We start from the raw sequence: 27,927 nt of genomic DNA, 5'->3' as shown, positions 1-27,927 counted from the left end.
AAAAAGAAGAAAAGAAAAAGAAAAGGAAAAGAAAAAAAGAAAGTTGGGGCCTTTATGAGTGTTAAGAAAAATGAAAAATACCTACGTACAACTGCAATATGAAACCCAAGGTTAGTATTAAATATATTTTGCTCAGGGTTGCACACTGAACTAATTGCTATTGTGGATAAATATCAGAGTTTCTGGTTTTTTCATTACAAGGTGAAATTACAAGATGAGGACACAGTCCACCCTGAACAATCATAAACTATAAACGGAAAAATCAAACAGGCATTTCCAGAGCCAAGTATACAGATGTAAGTGACAGGTATAAAACACAGCACTACTGGAACATACGGAAGGGACATCCCAGTTTTGTGTCAATATTGTCTGCTCTTTGGTGAAGGTGATATGTCAGCTGATACCTGAAGGACAAGGAAAAAGTATGCTAGGGAGAGGGAAGAAGCACATACAAAGAGCTAGAAGTGAGGAAGAACACTTGTGCAATTGTGAGTAGTTTAGTTTGACAAGGTGCTAGAGCAAAGCAGCAGAGTAGGGCAAAGAGTGAGAGACAAGGCTGAATGATCTGGCAAGAAGCAAACTGATTTGGGTGTTTTCATTCCATGCTAAGGAATTTGAAGTTTTACCCAAGGGCAAAAGCAATGACAAAATCAATGAGTGATGATTGAAACCCGTTACCTGTCAATGGCAGCTATATGACCTCTAATTACTTAACCAAGCATTACTAGGATGACTTTGGCATTTTGGGTCTTCTATCACTAGCAGAAACGACAATTTGATAAAGCACACCTTTTCTGAGACTTGTGCAGGTTGACAGTTCCATAGGGATGGCACCAGTGAAGGAAGATTGTCGCCAGAAATAATAACAGATATAGACTTAGGGAGATTGAAAACACTTCTTTAACGTTTATTTATTTTTGAGAGAGAGGCAAACCACAAGCGGGCAGGGGCACAGAGAGAGGGAGACACAGAATCTGAAGCAGGCTCCAGGCTCCGAGCTTTCAGCACAGAGCCCTCTGTGGGGCCTGAACCCACCTGAGCTGAAATCAGTCGCCCAACCGACTGAACCACCTGCTTGCCCCTAGACTTGTGGGAGATTTTAAAAGAGCTATGACACATGAGGACTAAATGAGGAAGAAGTGTGTTCTTCATTATGCTCGTGCTTTTACATTTTTTATTAGATATGTACAAAAAATGTGAATGTAGTATCTATTCTCCAAACAACGGAAAGGGATGCCATTTACTATTTATAGTTTATTTCAGAAATCAATGATATCTACCTTCATACATTTTGGCAACATACCTTCTTCTAGTTCTCTGGTTATTCTTTCCTCCAACTCCTGCCGCGTCTGAAATAAGCCAAATATTATTTAGAATGTGTAAGGTAAACAAAAGACATGGTAGGGATTATATATAGCTTAGGACATGTGGTCTTGAACTAATACTTGTAGAGATTAAACCAAAGTTAGGGATTGCTTAAACAGAAAAACTCTCACATGAATAAAATAAATTCCTACCTATTTTATTTTAGTTTTAGATAACGGAGAACAGATACATACATACACGCACACACACATACACATACACACACACACGTATATATGTATACATATATACGTGTGTGTGTGTGTATACGTATATATAATATGTGTATGTTATATATATAATGTATTATGTGTATTATATTAATATATATAATATGTGTACATTATATATATATATAATGCTATTTATGTGAGTCTGATAAAAAGCACAATTAATATTGATCTATTGAATATGTATAATCTCTGAAACGTGATGTTGGATCTTACTGGGACAAAAAAGTTTAAACAAGAATCATATTGTATACTGAATTATTACTTGGAAATGATTAGAAATACTGCCATTTATGAAAGTTTAATCAGTTTTTTACCTTAATGAATTGTTCCTTAAAATGGGCTTTCCATTTTTTCACTTGTAGAAAACCAAAATTTGAAGGAATGCTTTTTGCTGTTAATTTTTCAGGACTGACTCTTAAATACATATAAAATGAAGAAAGTGGGACTGTCTTACTGTCATGTGGAAATTCTACTGACAAAAATTGAGTAAAAATGTTTTGCTATCTGTATTATGACTAAAACACTTATTTCCTTTCATATGCACACAAAGATTTCAGAAAATCGCTTTGAAGAAAGGAAAAATAGGGGGTTACAACAGTTTCCAAACTTAGCTTCTGATTTATAACTTTCTCCATTAGCGATAAGGAAAACAACATACAATTTTCAATTGTAACTTTGTTTCCTTTCTCCAAATTAGGACCAAGTTTTGAAACACTTGACTTATTAAAGTTATGGTTATCCACTTATGAAATGTGTACGAATATTTCCAACTACAGGTGACCCATGAATAACACAGGGGTGGGGTACAGTCAAAAACCTGTATATAATTTTTCATCCCCCCAAAACTTAATTACTAATAGCCTACTGTTGACCGGAAGCCTGACCGGTAAAATAAACAGTCGATTCATACATGTTTTGTACAGTAGAATAAGCTAGGGCGAAAAATGACATTGAGAAAAATGGAAGGAAGAGGAAATACACTTACAGTACTGTACAGTATCCAAAAATAATCCATGTGTAAGTAAAGTAGACCCACACAGTTCAAAACCATGTTGGTCAAAGGTCAACTGTATATTACAACTGTTCCTGTCTAGAATGTACTTATTTACATCTTTCTTAGACAAGGTAGCCTCTCCCTGAATGCCCCAAACGGGCTCCAAAATAGTGTACAGAACATAATCAACACTGTGGTGATAAGGATTCCAATGTCTTTACAAACTTAGGTGTGAGGACAAATGTTTTGGCTGACATGCTTCCCAATATTTTCAGAGACTGTTTTCCCTAATACCTTTTTTTAATTGAAGTATAGTTGGCATACAATGTTACACTAGTTTTTCAGTATACAAATTCAGATTGGACCATGGTATACACTATGCTATGCTTGCTACCGTACGTGTAGTTACCCTCTGTCACCATACAACATTAATACAATATTATTGACGATATTCCAAATGCTGTATTCTTCATTCCTGTGACTTATTTACTTTATAACTGGAATTTGTACCTCTTACTCCCCTTCATCTATTTTGCCCATACCTCTCTACCCACCGCCCCTCTAGCAACCACCAATTTGTGCTCTGTAGTTATGATTCTGTTTGTGCACTTGTTTTGTTTTTTTTTATATTCCACATGTAAGTGAAATCAGATGGTATTTATTTGTCTTTCTGCGATTTATTTCCCCTCGCATAATACCCTCTACGTCTATCAATGTTGTCACAAATGGCAAGATCTCATTCTTTTTGATAGCTGAGCTATATTTCATTGTATACATATTACACATTGTCTTTATCCATTCATCTCTCCATGGACACTTAGGTTGCTCCCCTATTTTGGTTATCGCAAACAATCTTTCCATAAACATAGGGATGCATACAACTTTTCAAATTAGTGTTTTCATTTTCTTTGGGTAAATACGCAGTAGTGGAATTAATGAATATCTATTTTTAAGTTTTTGAGGAACCATAACACTTTTTTGACAATAGCATTATATTCAGGCCTTATAAAATGAATGGGGCAACATGACTATACCAGACTTATAAAACTAATAACTCAATACCAGGTGATGGGGGAAGGCTTTATTCAAACAATATTATATTACCATTAATAAATACGATATAAAATATAAACCACGTTTTTTATATGACATGACTTAAGGAGCTACCAAGGTAATGTTGCATCTTTTCCCCAAAAGCTCTTTTCCTAAATATTTACCTCTGTGACCTTTATGTTTATATCTAGGTAAAAACTGTGTTTCGATGGTGAAAATAGCTTTCCAGTCCATGAATAAGAACACATGTGTACTCTTGTGTATACCTTTCCATTGATCCGAAATATAAGAGGGTGAGAAAATTATACACAGAAAAACTATATATCAGCAAATTTTAATTCAAAGAACATTTTTAAAGGATTTTTAATTAGAAGGATTTTCTCATTAACTGTTAACATACAATTATGGCCCATAGAAATCTAAGGTTCGGTTGGGGACACTGCAGGATTGAGGGACAAGGAAGTCACAGCCGTAGTCTCCATCTCTCCTTTAGTTAGACAGCTCTATTTCTCTCTGTTTTACACAATACAGTTTAATGCAAAAAAAAAAAAAACTACGTTCTATTGTTTGAAAAAAAATTATTTTGAAGATATAAAAGTCACTAATTTAGTCAAAATCCCGAATTTTGCGTAATAGACAAAAAGGTCTCAGAGAGAGTGTACTTTGCCTGAGGTCATGAAACCAACTAGATGCAGACCAGGAATACACTTGTGGTCTTACCAAGCCTACAGTTCTATGCCAGTTACTTCCTCATAGTCAGGAAAGATACGTGTATTTTAAGTATAACTCAGAGAAAATGAATACATAAAACTTTGCCATGTGGCTCAGTAATGCTTAGGTATGAGGCACACAATAGTAGCTCTCTAACTAAATTACAAATTTTAAAGTCATGAATGAAAATAAAGGAACAGAAATTATGTTAACTCCTTTTAGTAGCCGTCAATTTTTAAGCACAACTTTTTAAATTTTTAAAAAAATTTTTTTAACGTTTATTTATTTTTGAGACAGAGAGAGACAGAGCATGAACGGGGGAGGGTCAGATAGAGGGAGACACAGAATCTGAAACAGGCTCCAGGCTCTGAGCTGTCAGCACCGAGCCCGATGCGGGGCTCAAACTCAAGGACTGCGAGATCATGACCTGAGCTGAAGTCGGCCGCTTAACCGACTGAGCCACCCAGGCACCCCAAGCACAACTTTTTTTTTTTTTTTAATTTTTTTTTCAACGTTTATTTATTTTTTGGGACAGAGAGAGACAGAGCATGAACGGGGGAGGGGCAGAGAGAGAGGGAGACACAGAATCGGAAACAGGCCCCAGGCTCCGAGCCATCAGCCCAGAGCCCGACGCGGGGCTCGAACTCACGGACCGCGAGATCGTGACCTGGCTGAAGTCGGACGCTTAACCGACTGCGCCACCCAGGCGCCCCCCCAAGCACAACTTTTTTAAACCACAGGACAGAGAACTTGAAAGAGAAAATCTTTAGGTGAAGCAAGCAAGCTGAAACTGAGGAAATTCTTCCTGAAAGCATTATTTATTCCTTCCAAAGAAAATTTGTTTTATCAAAATCGATCAACAAATGAGTGAACCCATGGTGTGGTTATTTATAGCAAAATTTAAAACCCAACACAGATTTCTCCTTCCCTTCTAGCATGCTTCTGTCTAACCTCTCATCATTCGTTGGTATGTACAAAAGACACAATTCACTTTATTTATAATTTAAATCCAGTCGGAAATTATAGGTGAACCTTCACTTCTCACATGTGGACTTATCTCTGTCTCCCTCCCGACGGGAAGGGAGACTCACCTAACGGGTGAATTTGGGAGACGGAGCTAAGCAGTGCTTATGTGTTTCTGGATCTCCTCTTTGAAAAGATGTGCCTGCCCACAGTAACATGAATTTGGGTCTGCTCTCAGCTCTGTGGTAAGCACCCGGCCCCCGGGGTGGGGGTCAAGCATTTGTTTCCTCAATTTACAACTGTGTGGGGAAGTGCCCGATTTGGGAGGAAGCCCAAAGTGGCTAACATAACCTAAATCGTATCCTCCAATTTGTTAGTGTTTATTAGTAATAAAGCTACTAAGTTTCTCTCCATCTCCCTGTCTCCTGTGTTCTGAATTTAGAAAGAGAAGAGCAGGGTTACTTGCCCCCTACCCAGTGTCACCTGTCACAGCTCCACCAAGAAAAATGACTAGACAACACTTACAGAAACATTCTCTTCTTCCTTGACTTCATAATTAACGTACATTGTTCAAAAGCATCGCTCACTCGAAAGAGAGAAAAAGTTGAAAGGAACCGTTTTAAGAACAAACATAGAAAGTCAGAAAACTGAGGACACAGAGGAGTACATTCCAAATGAAAGAACATGACAAAACCTAAGAAAAAAAACTAAGTGAAACAGAGATAAGTAATGTACCTCATAAAGAGTTCAAGGTAACGGTCAGAAAGATGCTCAGTGAACTCGGGAGAAGAATGAATGGATCCAGTGATAACATCAGAAAGAGATAGAAAATATAAAAAAGAACCAATCAGAGCTGAAGGATACAATAACAGAAATGACAAATACACTAGAGGGAATCAACAGCAGATAAGAAGATGCAGAAGAACAGATCAACAATTTGCAAGACAGGGTAGTAGAAATCATCCAAGCCGAAAAACAAAAAGAAAAAAGAATTTTAAAAATGAGGCTAGGTTAAGGGACCTGTGGGACAACATTCAGTGTAATAATACTTGCATTCAAGGGGATCCAGAAAAAGAAAAGACAAAGGGGCAAAGAACTCATTTGAAGAAATAAAAGCTTCATTTTAAAAATTCAAATATTTGCTTGATTTAGCTATTTATAAAATGCTCTACAATCACTCATCAAGATATTTTATAAAAATAGAAACAAAGGTGGTATAAGTCAAAAAAAAAAAAGGAAAAAGAAAAAAGAGTGCCATAAATAAGAAAGCAATTAAAGATGTATTCTCGTGTAAGAAACTAGCAACACTTTTAACTTAAAAGAGAAATTAACCTTTTTAGTGTTACAAGTTGATTTAATTCATAAAAAGGACTTACCATGGATTCTTTTTTTTTTCTTTTTTTTAGAGTAGCCTCCATGCTTAGCGTAGAGCCCAATGCAGGACTTGAACTCATGACCCTGAGATCAAAACCTGAGCTGAGATCAAGAGTTAGACGCTGAACCGACTGAGCCACCCAGGCACCCCTCTGGATTCTTTTAAATAGTAAACATTCATATGTCGTTAAGTGTTTGGAGGATGATCATTCACTGACATACAGGGGTGGACAAACTGGATTATAGCAAAACTTTCAAGTGTTAATGAACCACTGCCAACTGAAAATAAGTCCAAGCATCTAAGTGTACCTGTGGTTACCAGGCAATAACATTTACTTTCCAAAATCAAATTTAAATGAAAGCTTTTCAAGAAATTTAACATGGGTAAGTTTAGTTATATTTACTGAATACAGTTAATGCTAGGTGTCTCTTGTGGCACACCTGGGTGGCTCAGTTGTTTTTAGTGTCCAAATCTTGATTTTGACTCAGGTCATGATCTCATGGTTTTGAGACCGAGCCCCACATTCGGCTCTGTGCTGAGCACGAAACCTGCTTGGGATTCTCTTTCTCCCTCTCCTTTTGCCCCTCCCCTGCATGCACTCACTCATTCTCTCACTAAAATAAAATAAAAATAAGTATCTCTTAGAAATGAGAGATCAAGGGACTAATATATATATAATATATATTATATATTAATATTATATAACTAATATTAATATTATATTAAATATTAAATATTATATTATAATGTATTATATTATATTTTATTATATTAAAATTATATTAATATTATATAAATATAATATTATATATTATATATATATATATAAAATTTACCTCCGTTCTTTCTTAGCACATATAATGCTGACTTTTATCTCGTATGTGTTAGTTACTTAAACAACTCAGAATTTTGCCAAATTAAAAGCAACAACATCAGATATCTGAAACCCAAACTAAACAGATAGTATAACTAACCTTCCACAAGGAAGCCTCCCTGTCGTCATATGACAGCCGTGGGTTTATGGTAGGAATCACTAAGTTTCCTCTTGGAGTAAAGTTTCCATTGAGTACCAAATTATTTTCAAAATGTCCACAATATGGTGGTTCCAGGCCTGGGCTCATAGTAAGGGTCCTGAGTAAAGTTTGGTGCTGCTGTCTCTCCACAAGAAAATTTGTATTGCTCTCTGACAGTCTCTCCTTAGCCCTGTGAAGATTAAAAAACACAAATACATTTTCTTTTCCCCTAAATCATTCCTAAATGACATACATTTTTTTTTTAGGTTTCCATAATAGTAAATAGCATTTGCCATTGAACAGTGTTTTAACACTGAACATGTGACGGAGCACACCTACTCTCTAAAATTATACTTTTAAAATTGCTCTAAAGAAATACTTATGTTTCCAGGGGGATTCCTAACTAACAATTCAAGTTAGGGAAGGGAGAGAAGTGGCTATCAGTGATGTACATGGGTTAACAAATAATACTTGCTGTCTTCTGGAATGGCTGTACTGACAGGATCCTTCAGGATGCCATTATATATACATACTTGTATTTAGTAAACCTGTTTACAGATGTAAAACTAAACCATCCCTCAAAGACATTTTCAAGCGTTTGCTTTCACCACTCTTGTACATTTCACTTTTTATCTCAAAGAAACTGAGCATTTGACACTGAGGAATCATTGAGACCAACAATCTCTAGGGGAGATAGTAGATGACAGACGTGTGATCAGAAAGAACTAAAACAGCTACAGAGGCAATTAGCTTACAACAGTTACCAAGGCACTGGAGGCAGAATCTGCCCTTTCTGTCTTCAGTCTTCCACAGGCCTCCCTCCCACCATGGTGCTCTTTTTAGCCACTTCGGGAATTATACTACCCTTCAGCCCTGTGTGAGTCTTTCTGTATTTCACCTGGATGCCTTTATGTAAAGTAGAAAAAGCATAAAGGATAGTTTGTCTCCAGGCCCACTCTAGGAATCATACCAAAGGTCACAATCAAGAGAATAAATGTACCAAGCTGCCAGGATGAGTAGTAGTAGTACCTGACCTTTTAGGTTAAAGATGTAATCTTCCAAAAAGAAACTCATGGACATTTCTATTTAGGGCAATTCTGACAAGCAATTTTATAATAATATGCTTCTAGAGGTCTTCCGGAAGATGGCGGCGTAGGAGGACGCTGGGCTCACTGCGCGTCCTGCTGATCACTTAGATTCCACCTACACCTGCCTAAATAACCCAGAAAACCGCCAGAGGATTAGCAGAACGGAGTCACCAGACCCAAGCGCAGACGAGAGGCCCACGGAAGAGGGTAGGAAGGGCGGCGAGGTGGTGCGCGCTCCACGGACTGGCGGGAGGGAGCCGGGGCGGAGGGGCGGCTCGCCGGCCAAGCAGAGCCCCCGAGTCCGGCTTGCAAAAGCGGAGGGGCCTGACGGACTGTGTTCCGACAGCAAGCGCGACTTAGTGTCTGGGAGGTCATAAGTTAACAGCTCTGCTCGGAAAGCGGGAAGGCTGGAGGACAAAGGGAGAGAGAGCTGCGGAGCTCCCGGACGACAGAGCTCAGTTTGGTGGGGAACAAAGGCGCTCGCCAGGGCCATCTCCCCTGCCCATCCCCCAGCCAAAATCCCAAAGGGAACCGGTTCCGGCCAGTGAAATTGCTCGCTCCGCGCAAACACCCAACTCTGTGCTTCTGCGGAGCCAAACCTGCGGCAGCAGATCTGACTCCCTCCGGCTGCCACAGGGCCCCTCCTGAAGTGGATCACCTAAGGAGAAGTGAGCTAAGCCTGCCCCCCCTGCCGCCGTGCACGTTGCCTTCCCACCCCAGCTAATACGCCAGATCCCCAGCATCACAAGTCTGGCAGTGTGCAAGTAGCCCAGATGGGCCACGCCACCCCACAGTGAATCCCGCCCCTAGGAGAGGGGAAGAGAAGGCACACACCAGTCTGACTGTGGCCCCAGCGGTGGGCTGGGGGCAGACATCAGGACTGACTGCGGCCCCGCCCACCAACTCCAGTTATACACCACAGCACAGGGGAAGTGCCCTGCAGGTCCTCACCACACCAGGGACTATCCAAAATGACCAAGCGGAAGAATTCCCCTCAGAAGAATCTCCAGGAAATAACAACAGCTAATGAGCTGATCAAAAAGGATTTAAATAATATAACAGAAAGTGAATTTAGAATAATAGTCATAAAATTAATCGCTGGGCTGGAAAACAGCATACAGGACAGCAGAGAATCTCTTGCTACAGAGATCAAGGGACTAAGGAACAGTCACGAGGAGCTGAAAAACGCTTTAAAGGAAATGCAAAACAAAATGCAAACCACCACGGCTCGGATGGAAGAGGCAGAGGAGAGAATAGGTGAACTAGAAGATAAAGTTATGGAAAAAGAGGAAGCTGAGAAAAAGAGAGATAAAAAAATCCAGGAGTATGAGGGGAAAATTAGAGAACTAAGTGATACACTAAAAAGAAATAATATACGCATAATTGGTATCCCAGAGGAGGAAGAGAGAGGGAAAGGTGCTGAAGGGGTACTTGAAGAAATAATAGCTGAGAACTTCCCTGAACTGGGGAAGGAAAAAGGCATTGAAATCCAAGAGGCACAGAGAACTCCCTTCAGACGTAACTTGAATCGATCTTCTGCACGCCATATCATAGTGAAACTGGCAAAATACAAGGATAAAGAGAAAATTCTGAAAGCAGCAAGGGGTAAACGTGCCCTCACATATAAAGGGAGACCTATAAGACTCGTGACTGATCTCTCTTTTGAAACTTGGCAGGCCAGAAAGAATTGGCACGAGATTTTCAGGGTGCTAGACAGAAAAAATATGCAGCCGAGAATCCTTTATCCAGCAAGTCTGTCATTTAGAATAGAAGGAGAGATAAAGGTTTTCCCAAACAAACAAAAACTGAAGGAATTTGTCACTGCTAAACCAGCCCTACAAGAGATCCTAAGGGGGACCCTGTGAGACAAAGTACCAGAGACATCACTACAAGCATAAAACAGACAGACATCACAATGACTCTAAACCCGTATCTTTCTATAATAACACTGAATGTAAATGGATTAAATGCGCCAACCAAAAGACATAGGGTATCAGAATGGATAAAAAAACAAGACCCATCTATTTGCTGTCTACAAGAGACTCATCTTAGACCTGAGGACACCTTTAGATTCAGAGTGAGGGGATGGAGAACTATTTATCATGCTACTGGAAGCCAAAAGAAAGCTGGAGTAGCCATACTTATATCAGACAAACTAGACTTTAAATTAAAGGCTGTAACAAGAGATGAAGAAGGACATTATATAATAGTTACAGGGTCTATCCATCAGGAAGAGCTCACAATTATAAATGTCTATGCGCCGAATACCGGAGCCCCCAAATATAGAAAACAATTACTCATAAACAGAAGCAACCTTATTGATAAGAATGTGGTAATTGCAGGGGACTTTAACACCCCACTTACACAAATGGATAGATCATCTAGACACACGGTCAATAAAGAAACAAGGGCCTTGAATGAGACATTGGACCAGATGGACTTGACAGCTATATTTAGAACTCTGCATCCCAAAGCAACAGAATATACTTTCTTCTCGAGTGCACATGGAACATTCTCCAAGATAGATCATATACTGGGTCACAAAACAGCCCTTCATAAGTTTACAAGAATTGAAATTATACCATGCATACTTTCAGACCACAATGCTATGAAGCTTGAAATCAACCACAGGAAAAAGTCTGGAAAACCTCCAAAAGCATGGAGGTTAAAGAACACCCTACTAACGAATGAGTGGGTCAACCAGGCAATTAGAGAAGAAATCAAAAAATATATGGAAACAAACGAAAATGAAAATACAACAATCCAAATGCTTTGGGACGCAGCGAAGGCAGTCCTGAGAGGAAAATACATTGCAATCCAGGCCTATCTCAAGAAACAAGAAAAATCCCAAATACAAAATCTAACAGCACACCTAAAGGAAATAGAAGCAGAACAGCAAAGGCAGCCTAAACCCAGCAGAAGAAGAGAAATAATAAAGATCAGAGCAGAAATAAACAATATAGAATCTAAAAAAACTGTAGAGCAGATCAACGAAACCAAGAGTTGGTTTTTTGAAAAAATAAACAAAATTGACAAACCTCTAGCCAGGCTTCTCAAAAAGAAAAGGGAGATGACCCAAATAGATAAAATCATGAATGAAAATGGAATGATTACAACCAATCCCTCAGAGATACAAACAATTATCAGGGAATACTATGAAAAATTATATGCCAACAAATTGGACAACCTGGAAGAAATGGACAAATTCCTGAACACCCACACTCTTCCAAAACTCAATCAGGAGGAAATAGAAAGCTTGAACAGACCCATAACCAGCGAAGAAATTGAATCGGTTATCAAAAATCTCCCAACAAATAAGAGTCCAGGACCAGATGGCTTCCCAGGGGAGTTCTACCAGACGTTTAAAGCAGAGATAATACCTATCCTTCTCAAGCTATTCCAAGAAATAGAAAGGGAAGGAAAACTTCCAGACTCATTCTATGAAGCCAGTATTACTTTGATTCCTAAACCAGACAGAGACCCAGTAAAAAAAGAGAACTACAGGCCAATATCCCTGATGAATATGGATGCCAAAATTCTCAATAAGATACTAGCAAATCGAATTCAACAGCATATAAAAAGAATTATTCACCATGACCAAGTGGGATTCATCCCTGGGATGCAGGGCTGGTTCAACATTCGCAAATCAATCAACGTGATACATCACATTAACAAAAAAAAAGAGAAGAACCATATGATCCTGTCAATCGATGCAGAAAAGGCCTTTGACAAAATCCAGCACCCTTTCTTAATAAAAACCCTTGAGAAAGTTGGGATAGAAGGAACATACTTAAAGATCATAAAAGCCATTTATGAAAAGCCCACAGCTAACATCATCCTCAATGGGGAAAAACTGAGAGCTTTTTCCCTGAGATCAGGAACACGACAGGGATGCCCACTCTCACCGCTGTTGTTTAACATAGTGCTGGAAGTTCTAGCATCAGCAATCAGACAACAAAAGGAAATCAAAGGCATCCAAATTGGCAAAGATGAAGTGAAGCTTTTGCTTTTTGCAGATGACATGATATTATACATGGAAAATCCGATAGACTCCACCAAAAGTCTGCTAGAACTGATACATGAATTCAGCAAAGTTGCAGGATACAAAATCAATGTGCAGAAATCAGTTGCATTCTTATACACTAACAACGAAGCAACAGAAAGACAAAGAAAGAAACTGATCCCATTCACAATTGCACCAAGAAGCATAAAATACCTAGGAATAAATCTAACCAAAGATGTAAAGGATCTGTATGCTGAAAACTATAGAAAGCTTATGAAGGTAATTGAAGAAGATTTAAAGAAATGGAAAGACATTCCCTGCTCATGGATTGGAAGAATAAATATTGTCAAAATGTCAATACTACCCAAAGCTATCTACACATTCAATGCAATCCCAATCAAAATTGCACCAGCATTCTTCTCGAACCTAGAACAAGCAATCCTAAAATTCATATGGAACCACAAAAGGCCCCGAATAGCCAAAGGAATTTTGAAGAAGAAGACCAAAGCAGGAGGCATCACAATCCCAGACTTCAGCCTCTACTACAAAGCTGTAATCATCAAGACAGCATGGTATTGGCACAAAAACAGACACACAGACCAATGGAATATAATAGAAACCCCAGAACTGGACCCACAAACGTATGGCCAACTCATCTTTGACAAAGCAGGAAAGAACATCCAATGGAAAAAAGACAGCCTCTTTAACAAATGGTGCTGGGAGAACAGGACAGCAACATGCAGAAGGTTGAAACTAGACCAGTTTCTCACACCATTTACAAAAATAAACTCCAAATGGATAAAGGACCTAAATGTGAGACAGGAAACCATCAGAACCTTAGAGGAGAAAGCAGGAAAAGACCTCTCTGACCTCAGCCATAGCAATCTCTTACTCGACACATCCCCAAAGGCAAGGGAATTAAAAGCAAAAGTGAATTACTGGGACCTTAGGAAGATCAAAAGCTTCTGCACAGCAAAGGAAACAACCAACAAAACTAAAAGGCAACCAACGGAATGGGAAAAGATATTTGCAAATGACATATCGGACAAAGGGCTAGTATCTAAAATCTATAAAGAGCTCACCAAACTCCACACCCGAAAAACAAATAACTCAGTGAAGAAATGGGCAGAAAACATGAATAGACACTTCTCTAAAGAAGACATCCAGATGGCCAACAGGCACATGAAAAGATGTTCAGCGTCGCTCCTTATCAGGGAAATACAAATCAAAACCACACTCAGGTATCACCTCACGCCAGTCAGAGTGGCCAAAATGAACAAATCAGGAGACTATAGATGCTGGAGAGGATGTGGAGAAACGGGAACCCTCTTGCACTGTTGGTGGGAATGCAAATTGGTGCAGCCGCTCTGGAAAGCAGTGTGGAGGTTCCTCAGAAAATTAAAAATAGACCTACCCTATGACCCAGCAATAGCACTGCTAGGAATTTATCCAAGGGATACAGGAGTACTGATGCATAGGGGCACTTGTACCCCAATGTTCATAGCAGCACTCTCAACAATAGCCAAATTATGGAAAGAGCCTAAATGTCCATCAACAGATGAATGGATAAAGAAATTGTGGTTTATATACACAATGGAATACTACGTGGCAATGAGAAAAAATGAAATATGGCCTTTTGTAGCTACGTGGATGGAACTGGAGAGTGTGATGCTAAGTGAAATAAGCCATACAGAGAAAGACAGATACCATATGGTTTCACTCTTATGTGGATCCTGAGAAACTTAACAGGAACCCATGGGGGAGGGGAAGGAAAAAAAAAAAAGAGGTTAGAGTGGGAGAGAGCCAAAGCATAAGAGACTGTTAAAAACTGAGAACAAACTGAGGGTTGATGGGGGGTGGGAGGGAGGGAAGGGTGGGTGATGGGTATTGAGGAGGGCACCTTTTGGGATGAGCACTGGGTGTTGTATGGAAACCAATTTGTCAATAAATTTCATATATATATAAAAAATATGCTTCTAAATGAGAAAGCTTCGAACAATGCACTTAAAGACTAGCAGATCCGATCAATGGAAAATATGCAGGGCGGGGGGTGCGGGGGTGGGGTGGGGGAAGAGGTCCTGTAAAACCGAAAAAAAGAGAAGGGATGCAAACTGTCCTGGACTAACATTTCAAAGGTAAGTTCACTTAGAAACCTCATTTTCCAAAATAACACGATCTAGTTGGCTTTCACTTCCTACTCATCTCATGATCTCGGCTCCACAGAAATTATGCTTTAGAGGCAAATTAATAAGCTAAATTTCTTGTCTATGATTCTGTGTTGACTTACCTGTTCAGCTTATTTCTCAAGGACTTTCTAAGTTTTAATTCTTCTAGGTAGAGTTGCCTGTAGGTTTCCAACTCTGTTTTAGTAGAACCTTGAGAAGTCTTCATTGTAGAGACCTGAGATTCCAGATCTTTAATTCTAAGTTCCATTTTATTTATCGTTGAAGCATGATCATTTTCTCTTAACTGGTCCAAGTTTTTTCGAGCTGCTGCTTGTTCCTAATGAAAAAAAATTAACAGGACAGTTTCAAAATAGGTATAATCTGAATAATTAATTATACCTGTTTCCTTTAGTTCTGAGTCAAAGTTTCAGAGAGAAATTTTAAATGAAAAAAAGCTCAAGTGTAAAATATTTATCATCAATGTCAACTGAATTAAACATGATTTATAAAATTAAAATTCAATCATTCCTGTATTAGTATTCACACAATCTGATAATTCAAATAATAGAATCAATGAGAAAATTTTTAAAGTCAACAATAAACTTAAGAATAATCCAAGTACAGTGCAATGTTTAAATCATAATGTTTCTTTTCCTCTTCATAGTGAGACTAGTTGTTTAAATCATCATTTTTTCTTATCCTCTCGATTTAGTAGGAATAATGATGAAAACTGAAATCTTTAAAGGGAGGAACAAATGCCTCCAGAAATCTACAAATTACCATAAAGCAAGTAGAGGAAACCCCTACAATACATCTATCCAAAATGTAATTTGCAGTAAAATGAATTAAAGCACATTACAGATCAATCAATTAACCTGTAAAAACAGGTTGACTTCGTGTAATTTTTCTACTATGTCCAGTCGTGCTCTTTCTTCAATCTCCCGTTTATACTGCTCCACTTGACTGCGTTCTACCATATTCATTTCCATAAATTGCTTCAATTTTACTACTTCTTGCTGTAACTTCTTGTTGTTGCTCTCTAGTTTTTCACGTTCTTCTTCGAAAGCTTTCATTGATAATAACTCTTGTTGAAGAACTTGATTTTTTGCGTCCAGGTGTAGACATTTTGAAGATGTAGTTTCCAGTTCTGTTGTAAGGACATCAGCCTGCATGAATAAAACACTATAGTTTGGAAGGGAGTGAAAAGAGTCTAACTCAAAACTACTATGAACATTTTTTTTTTCAGATTTTAAGTAATCTCTACACCCAGTGTGAGGCTTGAACTCACAATCTCAAGATCAAGAGTAACTGAGCCAGCCAGGCACTCAAATTTTTAAATAAACTCATTTGCAATAAAATGTTACCTGTCTTAGAATGTGGAACCTTAAACAAGTCAGAAAATCAAGAGACACGTTAAAGACATTAGGTGTTACTGAAATAGATCTTTGCTATCATTCTCTTTAGTACACAACATTTGCACTTGATTCTATACTTTTATTTTTCTATGATTTTTTCATATCTTTCTTTCATAAAATAAGTCCCCTCTTAGGAGAAAGTCTCTTAGCCCTTCCCCCCATCTTAACACTCCATAGCTTTTAAAGAAGTTTTAGCAATATCATATTGACTTATGTATGCCCAAGTCAAAAAATACGTCCCAAGATAAGACTCTGGAAATAAGACTCTAATTCATGAATCTATAAGTAATGCTTCTAATGCCACGGCCTGTTTCTGAACTGCAAATGTTTTATGCTAATTTGAACCGCATTCCCAGGAGAAATGATTCTCCGGGATGTGTTAAGAAATCACATCTCCCAGTATAAAACTTTAATTGGATGATCCAAATATGTTTTTGAGGCAAAAATTTTTTTTAATTCAATACTGTTATCTTGTAATCCTTTGTTACTTTCTAGAAAATAAGAGATCATACTAAACAAAAACAACCACAACAACAAAACTTGCTGGAGTTTCAGGGATGCTGAGTTGGGAACGACTTCCATCCATTCTATATGATTGGTAAGACAAGGTGAGTGGATGTGGTGGTTTTATAAATTCGTTGATACTTCTGTGGAAATCCCTCCCCTTAAATATATGCTGGCTTCAGTAACTGGTTTCTCGTGAACAGAATATGCAGAACTGCTGTGATTTTTAAGGCCAGCTTAGAAAATGTGATACAGCTTCCATCTGACTTTCTTTCTCTAGGGAAGCTCACCCTTAGAACGCAGCCACCACGTGGTGAGGAATCCCAGGCTACCTAGTGAGTCTTCATGTAGATACTCCAGCTGAGACTAGCCAACGTCCTAGCCAAAGGCCAGCCTCAACAGCCAAACACGTGCGTGAACAAGCCTTTAGATGATTCTAGTCTCCAGCTTCCAGTTATGCCAGCTGATGCCAAATGAAGAAGAAATGAGTTGCCCTACTCTGCTTTGCCTAAACTAAAGATTGGTGAACAAGAGAAATGCTGTTTTGAACTACTAGGTTTTGAGGTGGCTTATTACGCAGCAGTAAATTACTACCACAGATACTGATACTAAAAATGGTGTGCTGCTATTCAAAAAAACCTAAAACTAAACTTCCTTTGAACCAGGAGGTAGGTGGAAGTGGAAAGATGTAGAAAAGCGTAAGGATGAGACCGAAAAATGGCCTCCACAAGACTCTTAGTGGAAACCTGATGGCCTGTGAAGAGGCTGACAGCAAGGGTTTCTAAGCAAGTGAAGAAAATGACACTGGACGAAAGGGAAGTCGTGCTACAAAATACCTGAAAGTAAAACGGATAGGAAAGAGAAACTAAAGAAAGACTATGCAACTGAAAGGAACCAGGACTTACTGGGTTCAAGTATCTGTTTCTCATTTACAGCCTCTCTCCACGTTGAACTGTCAAATAATGCTAAAATAAAGAAATGGCTTTTGGGTTCAGAGAAACTCCAGGGTGCTACCAGGAAAACAGAAAGATTTAAGGTATGCCTCCAATTTCTTTAAGGATCTTAAGACTATAAGATTTTTTTTAAAGTGGGTTCCACACCCGACATGGGGCTTAAACTCAGCACCCAGAGATCAAGTGTCACATGCTCTACCAACTGAGCCAGCCAGGAGCCCCAAGAGTAGACGAATTTTAAAGGCGTTGTCCTGTAAGAGCTTCACAGGAAACCTGAAGCGAAAAGCTTATCTCAAAAGGACTTGGGAGGGTCGCTTTGCTAAAACACGGCATGAAATCCAGTAATATTTACAGAAAACTAAAAAAGGTAAGAGATATATAGTAGCAAACATGCTATTTGCTACCTTGGACTAAAAGGGGCCAAATAGTGCAAAATGAAAAGAGGCCTTTGGGTCTTAGAAGTCCCACAGGGAGGAAGCAGGATGAAAAAACAGCTGCAAATACAGGTCATTCCTTATGAAAAGGAAGGAACCAAGAGCTCAAGGAGTAAAGAAAGGGAAAAGACATGGAGAAAGTATTCCCGTGGTTAGGACTAAGTCCTAACTTAAGAACTGACAGCATGCATCAGGCTATATTTCAAAACTCTTATGGACTAGGGTGCTTCCCATCTTCTTTTTCTGAATGGGTGAGTCCTCAGCAGTTGACTAGAATGTTGCATTTGTGAGTGGTAAATAACTGTCTCTTTCATTCTCAAGTCCTCATATTGAGAACACTTGCACTCAAGGGGCTATACTTGAGATACCATAACCCAGGCAGCTTATCCCCACTGCACCTGATTAAGATGGTAAGATCTTGGACTCAAGCCCTGAACCTGATGCCATGATAACTGCGACTTGCAGGAGGTATTGGAGGGGGAGGGGAGTGAATGTATTTTTCAGGTGGGAGGAATACAAACATTTGTGGCCAGTGGGTAAAGTATACTGCTTTTTAAAGGTGTGCATAGGTTTTAAATATTAATTCCACTAAAAAAAAAGACCATGGAACAACCTTAGTGACTTGCTCCTAATGAACAGAATATGTGACTATGATCCTGTGTGTATTCCAAGTCTAGGTGACAAAAGGCGATTCTGCCTTGCTCTGTATCTCAGGCCGCTAACTTGGAATCTAGCTCCCCATCTAGTGAGGAAGCCTAGGCCACAAAGAGGGTCTAGGTGTGTCAGTTTAAGTGTTTCTGCTACCTCCTGAACTGAAGTCCCAGGCAACAGCCAGCATCAACCACCAGACGTTAGTGAACAAATCTTCAAATGGATCCAACCCCAAACCTTTCAGTTGCCCCACCTGAAGCTGAGCAGGGCAGAGACTAGCTGTCCTGGCCACACTTTTCCTAACAGATATGTGAACAAAAGAAATCTAACCTTTGGGGAGTTTGTTAAGAAAAAAACAAAAATGATAAATTGAAAAGTGGATGAAAAAAAAAGAGAGAAGACACATAAACCTGTATAGGAGAAATTGTTCTCCATTAATGTAGGATGTAATAAATGTTAAGATTAATTTATTAACAACCAATGGTGCTAATGAGAAGAAGCAGATAACTAGAGGCAACATCTAAGAAGTTTTTCTCTCAGGTTTTCCCCAGATAGGATCATATTAGCTGATCATGTTCCATATATGGCCTTTATTATGTTGAGGTATGGTTCCTCTAAGCCTACTTTCTTGAAGTTTATATCATGAATGGATGTTATAGTTTGTCAAATTCTTTTTCTGCATCTATTGCAATGATATGACTTTATGCTTTTTTGAAAATTAATATGAGGTATCACATTCATTGATTTGCAAATATTAAACCACCCCTGCAAACCAGGGATAAATCCCATTTGGTTATAGTGAATGATTGAATGATTTTTTTAATGTTTATTTATTTTGGAGAAGGAGCACAAGCAGGGGAGGGACAGAGAGAGAGGGAAATACAGAATCTGAAGTAGGCTCCAGGGTCCAAGCTGTCAACAGAGCCGGACACTGGGCTCAAACCGACCGACCATGAGATCATAACCTGAGCTAAAATTGCATGCTTACCTCACTAAGCCACCCAGCTGCCTCTGCCCCCGGTGAATGATTTTTTAATGTATTGTTGGATTCAGTTTGCTTATTTTGTTGAAGATTTTTGCATGTTCATCAGAGATGCTGGCCTGTAATTCTCTCTGTGGTGTCTTTATCTGGTTTTGGTATCACGGTAAAGCTGGCATAGAATAAATTTGGAAGTTTCCCTTCCTTTTATGTTTTTCTGGAACAATTTGAAAAGGACAGGTTAAACATTTTTTTTTTTTTTTGTATTAGCTCTTCTTTACATGTTAAAATTTACGTCTGAAGGCATCTGGTCCTAGACTTGTGTTTGTTGAGAGTTTTTTGATTCCTGATTCAGTTTCCTTGCTGGTTATTGATTTTTTTTTCAAATTTTCTATTTCTTCTTGTTTTACTTTGGTAAGTTATATATTTCCAGGAATTTATTCAATTCTTCTAAGTTGTCCAACTTGTTGGCATACATTTTTTCACAATATTCTCTCGTAAATGTCTGTATTTCTGTGGTGTTGGTTCTTATTTCTACTCTCACATTTGTGGTTTTATTTATTTTGGTCTTTTCTATTTTCTTGTTGATTACTCTGGCTAACAATTTATCAGTTTTATTAATTTTTACAAAGAACCAGCTCTAGGTTTCATTGATCTGTTCTAGTATTATCTGTTTTTTGTTTGTCTATCATTCATTTCTGCTTTAATTTCTTTTTTTAATTTCATTTTGAGAGAGACCACACATGAGTGGGGGATGGGCAGAGAGCGAGAGAGTGAGAGAGAGAGGGAAAGAGAGAATCCCAGACAGGTTCCATGCTGCCAGCAGAGAGCCTAACATGGGGCTCGATCTCACAACTGTGAGATCATGACCTGAGCCAAAATCGAGAGTCAGACACTTAATCAGTTAAGCCACCCAAGGGCCCCCTGCTCTGATCATTATTACTTGCTTTCTTCTGCTGGCTTCAGGCTTCATTTGTTGTTCTTTTTCTAGCTCCTTTAGGTGTAAGGTTAGGTTGTTTGAAATTTTTCTTGCTCCTTGAAGTAGGCTTATATTGCTATGTACTTCCCTCTTAGGACCACTTTTGCAGCATCTCAAAGGTTTCAGACCATTGTTTTTTTTTTTTTTTCATTTCCATTTGTATACACGTATTTTTTTAAGTTTCTTCTTGTATCTCTTGCTTAACCCATTCCAGTGTAGTAGCACGTTATTTAACCTGCATGTATTGTTTTTAATAATTAAGGCCTTTTTTTTTATCCATTCTTGAGAATAGTCCATGTATAGTTGAAAACAACGTGTATTCTGTTTTAAGATGGAACGTTCTGAAAAAAAATCTCTTAAATCCAATCTGGTCCACTCTGTCATTCAAAGCCATTGTTTCTTTTTCTTTTTTTTTTTTATTAAACATATGAAATTTTTTGTCAAATTGGTTTCCATACAATACCCAGTGCTCATCTCAACAGGTGCCCTCCTCAATACCCATCACCCACCCTCCACTCCCTCCCACCCTCATCAGCCCTCAGTTTGTTCTCAGTTTTTAAGAGTGTCTTATGCTTTGGCTCTCTTCCACACTAACATCTTTTTTTTCCCTTCCCCTCCCCCATGGATTCCTGTTAAGTTTCTCAGGATCCACATAAGAGTGAACACATATGATATCTGTCTTTCTCGTATGGCTCAAAGCCATTGTTTCTTTGGTGATTTTCTGTTAAGATGTATATTTTGGTGATTTCTTTTAAGATGTGTTGATGTAAATGGGGTGTTAAAGTACCCTATTACTGTCTTATTATCAATTAGTTCCTTTATGTGGGTTATTGTTTTATGTACTTGAGTGTTCTCATGGTGGGTGCATAAATATTTACAATTGTTAGATCTTCCTATTGGATTGTACCCTTTATTATGATACAGTAACATTCTTTGGCTCTTGCTACAGTCTTTGTTTTTGGTTTATTTATTTGGAGAGAGAGAGAGTTGGGGAGGGACATAGAAAGGGGGAGAGAAAATTTCAAGCAGCCTCCATGCTGTCAGCCTGGAGCCCAACATGGGGCTCAAAGCCACCGGCCATAAGATCATGACCTGAGCCAAGACCTAGTCAGTCGCTCAAATGACTGAGGCACCCAGGTGCCCCACAGTCTTTGTTTTAAGGACTCTTTTGTCTAACAAAAGTATCGCTATTGTTTCTTTTAACGTGATAAATTTTTCTCCATCCCCTCGCTTTCATTTTTTTTTTTTAAATAGAATTCATTGTCAACTTGGCTAATATAGAGTGTGTATAGTGTGCTCTTGGTTTTGGGAGTAGATTCCCGTGGTTCACACTTATAGACAACACCCAGGGCTCATCCCCAAAAGTGCCCTCCTCAATGCCCACCACCCACTTTCCCTTCTTACCCACCGCCCCCCATCAACCCTCTATTTGTTCTCTGCATTCGAGAGTCTCCTATGGTTTGCCCCTCTCCTTCTCTGTTTGTAACTATTTTTCCCCTTCCCTTCCCCCACGGTCTTCTGTTACGTTTCTCAAGTTCCACATAGGAGCAAAAACATATGATATCTGTCTTTCTGTGACTTATTTCATGTAGCATAATACCTTCTAGTTCCATCCATATTGCAAGAGATAGCACGATTTCACTCTTTCTCCTTGCCAGGTAGTATTTCAGTGTATATATAAACCACATCTCTTTATCCATTTATCAGTTGATGGGCATTTAGGCTCTTTCCACAATTTGGCTATTGTTGAAAGCACTGCTATAGACACTGGAGTACATGTGCCCCTATGAATCAGCACTCCTGTATCCTTTGCATAAATTCCCAGTAGTGTTATTGAGGGGTCGTAGGGTAGTTCGATTTTCAATTGTTTTGAGGAACGTACGCACTGTTTTCCAGAGTGGCTGCACCAGTTTGCATTACCACCAACAGTGCAAGCATCCCCTCACTTTCAATCTGCAGGTGTCTTTATGTCTAAAATGAGGTTTTTATAGGCAGCATACAGATGGCTCTTGTTTTTTAATCCATCCTGTCACCCTAGGTCTTTTGTTTGGAGTGTTTATTCCATTAATATACAAAGTAATTATTGACAGGTATGTATTTATTGTCATTTTACTACTTGTTTTGTGGTTGTTTCTGGAGATTTTCTCAAATCCTTTATTGTTTTTCTCTCTTTGATGTCTTTCTAATTTGCTTTAATGATATATTTGGATTTCTTTCTCTTTATTCTTTGCATGGTTATTAGTGGGTTTTGTTATATGATAAGCATTAATTTGTATATCACCTCTTCTGTGTGTAGCAGTCTATATTAAATTGATGGTCACTTAAGTTAGAGCTCATTTTTTTCTCCTCCCCATGTTTTGATAAGCTATTATATTGTATATCCTTTTTGGGGGCATTCCTTGAGGGTTTTTTTTACAGAAATATACATTTTTACTGCTTTTACATTTCCTGCCTTTATACTGTCACTTTTGATCTCTCCTTTCCACTCAGAGTCCCCGATAATATTTCTTACAGGCTGATTTAGTGGTCACAAACTCCTTCCATTTTTGTTTGAGAAATTCTTTATCTCTCCTTCTATTATGAATGATAGCCTTACTGGATAGAGTATATTTGGCTGCAGATTCTTCTCATTCAGCACTTTGAATATATCATGCCATTTCCTTCTGCCTTGCAAAGTTTCGGTTGAAAAATCTCCTGCTAGCCTTGTGGGTTTTCCCTTGGAAGTGAATGACTTATTTTGCTGCTTTTAAGATTTGTAGCAGTGGGGCACCTGCGTGGCTCAGTCTGTGAAGCATGACTTGATTGTAGCTCAAGTCGTGACCTCGCAGTTCGTGCATTTAAGCCCTCCGGTGGGCTCTGCGCTGACAGCACAGAGAGTGCCTGGGATTCTCTCTCTCTCTCTCTCACTCTCTCTCTCTCTGCCCCTCCCCTGCTTGTGTCTGCGTTTTGTCACGGAAATAAAAAAAAAGCAAAAAACAAAACACTAAAACAAAAAAAGATGTTAGCAGTATATTTTGCAAATTTAATTACAATATGTCTTGGGTGTTGATTTTGATGGAAGTTCTCTGTGCCTCCTGGATCTGGATGTCTGTTTTCCTCTCCACATTACGGAGTTTTTCAGTTATTGTGTTTGAAGACACAATCAATTATCTGTCCCCTTCTCTCTGTCTTCTTCTTCTGGGACTCCTATCATATGAATGTTTTTACATTTGACGGAGTCACCGAGTGCCTTAAGTCTATTCTTGCATTGGATAATTCTTCTTTGTCTTCTTGAGCTTCACTGCTTTCCATTACTCTGTCTTCTAGGTCATTAATTTGTTCCTCTGCTTCTTCCAGCTTGCTGTTCATTTTTACTGCACTCTTCATCTCTGATTCTTCAACTCTTTTATGTCTGTGGTAAGGGTCTCTCGGATGTCTTCCATTCTTTTCTCAAGTCCAGTGAATATCCTTATGATCATGGTTTTAAATTCTCCATTAGGCGTGTTATTTACATCCGTCCCATTTAGGTCTCTGGCCATGGCCTTATCCTGTCCTTTCATTTGGGATAAATGCTTCTGTCTTTTCATTTTGTCTAAGTATCTGCCAGCTTCTGTGTGTTAGAGAAGCCAGTTATGTCACCTGCTCCCGAAAGTAATGGACTTAGGAAAAAGATGTCGTGTAATGCCCAGGGTCTAGCACTTCAGGGAGTGTCACCAGTGTGTGCTGCATGTGTTCTGCTCTTGTGTTCTGGCTATGCTATCCTTTAGGCCAGTCGTCTGCAGAGGCTCTCGTTGCCTGGTCTGGTGAGTGTTTGGTCCCTGGCCTGAATGTAGCGGGTTTTAACAAGGTGTGCTATGGTCTGCTTATGGAATGAGACCTGTCACCACCTCTACTGGAACTGAGGCCAAGGGAAACTCTCTGGTTGGGAGATGTGGTGTGGGCAGGCATTTGTCCTGGTCTTCTGGGGGAGGGGTCTGCTGTGCTGGAACTCAAGCAAGAGTGATTGAGAAAGGTCGTTCCACCAGTGTGCAAGGGGGTGGTGTTTGGTGTAAGCAAGTTAGGTAACCAGTGTTAGCAATGCACTGCTTCCTGCAGGTGGCTTTATGTTTGTGGTGAGGGGCAGGAGAAGGAGATGGTGGCAGCCAGCGGCTTTGTTCCTACAGACAGGTCTCTCTGAACTTTGCCTCTGAGGGACGTGCTCTGAGAAGAGCAACTAATCTCCCCACTGTGTGCCCCAGGCACTCTTCAGACCACTGTACCCATGCTATATGCCCCCACGTTGTTTGCCTGCTCTCTGTCCATGAGCAGTGGAGTACCTCAGGGCTCTAAACCAGCTAAATCGGATGCCCTTGAAAACTCCAGACTTTACGCACTACTGGTTGCAAGAACTCACGAAATGCAGGCCCTCTTGTTTTCCAAGCCAGTGGCTATGGGGAAATGTTCTCTTTGTGTGTTCCCCTGTGCGTTTCTCTCTCTCACCCTTACCCACAACCTCGACTCCCTCCCCTCTGCAGAACCCAGGATCTGTTTCTCTTCTAGTCGACATTTCTGCATCAAGGAACTTCTTTGATGTGCCCTCTTCTCTCCCTTTTGTTGTGGAGTTTGTTCTGTCAGTCTTCAGGTCGGTTTCTGGGGTTTTTAGGGTGAGCTGATCGTTATCTAGTTGTATTCGTGGGATGAGGCAAGCCTAGAGTCCTCCTACTCCTCTGCCTTCTTCCTGTCTCTAAGATCTTTTTCTAAGATTCCCTTCAATTCCAACAATTCTTACAAGTAGGCAGGAATGCCTCTTTAGAATGTCCCCTCAAGTTAAGGTAGAAGCACAGAGACATACGATTTGAAGCACAATAGTTGAAAAACTAGAAAGAGTCAATTTGATAACCAAAATTGGGCCTTTGGTCTGATTTCAATGAAAGGAAATAGGCAGCTTTGAGTATTTTTTAATCCATTGAATACTCAATCTTCATTCTCCTTTCCTCAGTGGGGAAATAAAGAGAATGTCATGGAATCATTTTTCATCTTTTCAGTAACAAAACAAATGTACTGTCCTTTAGCACTACTTAAATTAACTCCACATTCTCCTTTACCTTACTCCAACCTTCTCTGTGTGGGGAGGTAAGATCACTTCATCTTTGTGTTGTCCCACAATGCTTCTCCATATCATACAAGTTGGCTTCAAAAGTTTGTTGTCATTCAAATTACCAATGTAGTATTTGTCTCTGATAAATCAACTTAATACTACCGCAATTTGTACAGCTGTATTATTTTAATGATATAATGTTTATTCCATTAATTATACGCTGAGCTAAAACATATAGCTAAGCATATCTTTCTATTCAAGTGAAAGAAGGGGAAACAGGCTGCTGTGTTTTCCAAGAAAGTATGATCTGTGCCAAGAACAGGATTAACACCAGTGTTACACACAAGAACCAGGTCAGAAGAGGATCTCATTGTGAATTGCAAGATGACGGGTTAGCAAGATTGCTTAACAGGAAAGAGGAATAGCCTAGAGTTAATCTTTTCCTTCCTAGATGGTGAAAACTATGGATGAGTCTATGCATTATAATGAGATAATAAAATATAATGAAGTAAACGTTAGTAGACTGAGTCAAGAGATCCTATGGCCAAGATTTGATGGAAATGAAAGTGGGCAGCACTGACTGAGACACTAAAAGTTTGCACAGGCAGGGAACCTGGGTGGCTCAGTCAGTTGAGCCTCAACCTCTCAGGTCATGATCCCAGGGTCATGGGATCAAGACCCCTGTCAGCCTCCACACTAAGTGTGAAGCCTGCTAAAAATTCTCTCGTCTCTCTCTCTCTCTCTCTCTCCCCCTCTCTCTCTCTCTCATTCTCTCCCTACACAGCCCCCCGTCCTGCTTGTGCCCGCTCTAAAAAATATATAAATATAAATAAATTAAATAAATAAATAAATAAATAAATAAATAAATAAATAGAAGTCTGAACACACTAAAGAAAGAGCATTTTATCTTTTTGAGCCTGACTTCACATCGAGTCATGGGGTCAGCAAGGCAAAGGCTGGCAAAAGGGTCCTTCAAGAAACAAAAATCTCTATAGGAGCAAAGTTTAGTTCTACTACATTGACTTTTTATTATTACATAAGTGACTGGTAATTTGCAAGATAACACGGAAAAAGTTTTCATAAAATTTGTTATGGTACTGGCATAAGGACAGACATATAGATCAATGTATTAACATTGAGAATCTAAACATAAATTCTCACATTATAGTGAACTGATTTTCCACAAGGGTGACAGGCAATTAAATGGAATAAGACTAGTCTTTGTAACAAACGGTACTGGGACAAATGGATATCCACATGCAAAGCAATAAAATCAGACCTCTACCCCATAGCATATATACAAAATTAACTTAAAATCTAAGAGCTAAAATGATAAAACTCTTAGAAAAAAGCTTATGTGTATATGTTTGTGACTGGATTTGACAATGGATTCTTAGACATGACACCAAAAGACAAAAGCAGATTAAGTTTACTTCATCAAAATTAAAAACTACTATGCTTCAAATATCACCATCAAGAAAGTGAAAAGGCAAGTGACTAACTAGGAGAAAATACCTGAAAATCCCATATCTGCTCAGGGATTTGCATGTAGGACATTTAAATAACTCTTCCAATAATGAAAAGACAATCCAATATAAAAACGCGCAAAAGAATGGATTAGTTCTTTAAAGACGATACAGAAATGGATAATAATCACGTTAAAAGGGAGATGTTTGGGGTTCCTGGGTGGCTCAGTCAGTTAAGCTTCTGACTTGGGCTCAGGTCACGATCTCACGGTTCGTGGGTTCGAGCCCCGCATTGGGCTCTGTGCTGACAGCTGGGAGCCTTGAGCCTGTTTCAGATTCTGTGTCTCCCTCTCTATGACCCTCCCCTGTTCACGCTCCATCTCCCCTGTCTCAAAAATGAGTAAAACGTTAAAAAAATAAAAAAAGAAGATGTTATATATATATATATATATATATATATATATATTTTTTTTTTTACCATGCAGTATTACTCAGCAATCAAAAAAAGGAATCTTGCCATTTGCAAC

The 27,927-nt window shown here is 39.1% G+C and overlaps 1 protein-coding gene and 1 long non-coding RNA gene across 2 annotated transcripts in view; one reads left to right on the top strand and one right to left on the bottom strand.

Moving 5' to 3' along the window:
- The window catches only part of LOC124507937 (ankyrin repeat domain-containing protein 26-like), a 337,690-nt gene that overhangs the window by 146,054 nt on the left and 163,709 nt on the right, over window positions 1-27,927 (bottom strand). The window lies entirely within an intron of this gene.
- On the top strand, window positions 14-27,927 carry LOC124507629 (uncharacterized). Its single transcript, XR_006961061.1, has 4 exons — window positions 14-110; window positions 16,874-16,986; window positions 17,163-17,918; window positions 27,886-27,927. It is a non-coding gene; the product is annotated as an uncharacterized LOC124507629 (long non-coding RNA).

Source organism: Lynx rufus, unplaced genomic scaffold (genome assembly GCF_022079265.1).
Source record: "Lynx rufus isolate CCGP_SWC_20201006 ecotype Redwood Valley unplaced genomic scaffold, mLynRuf1.p SCAF_12, whole genome shotgun sequence".
Classification (NCBI taxonomy): domain Eukaryota; kingdom Metazoa; phylum Chordata; class Mammalia; order Carnivora; family Felidae; genus Lynx; species Lynx rufus.
The sequence above is the reverse complement of the archived record's forward strand: the minus strand, read 5'-3'. Positions and strand labels throughout refer to the sequence as shown.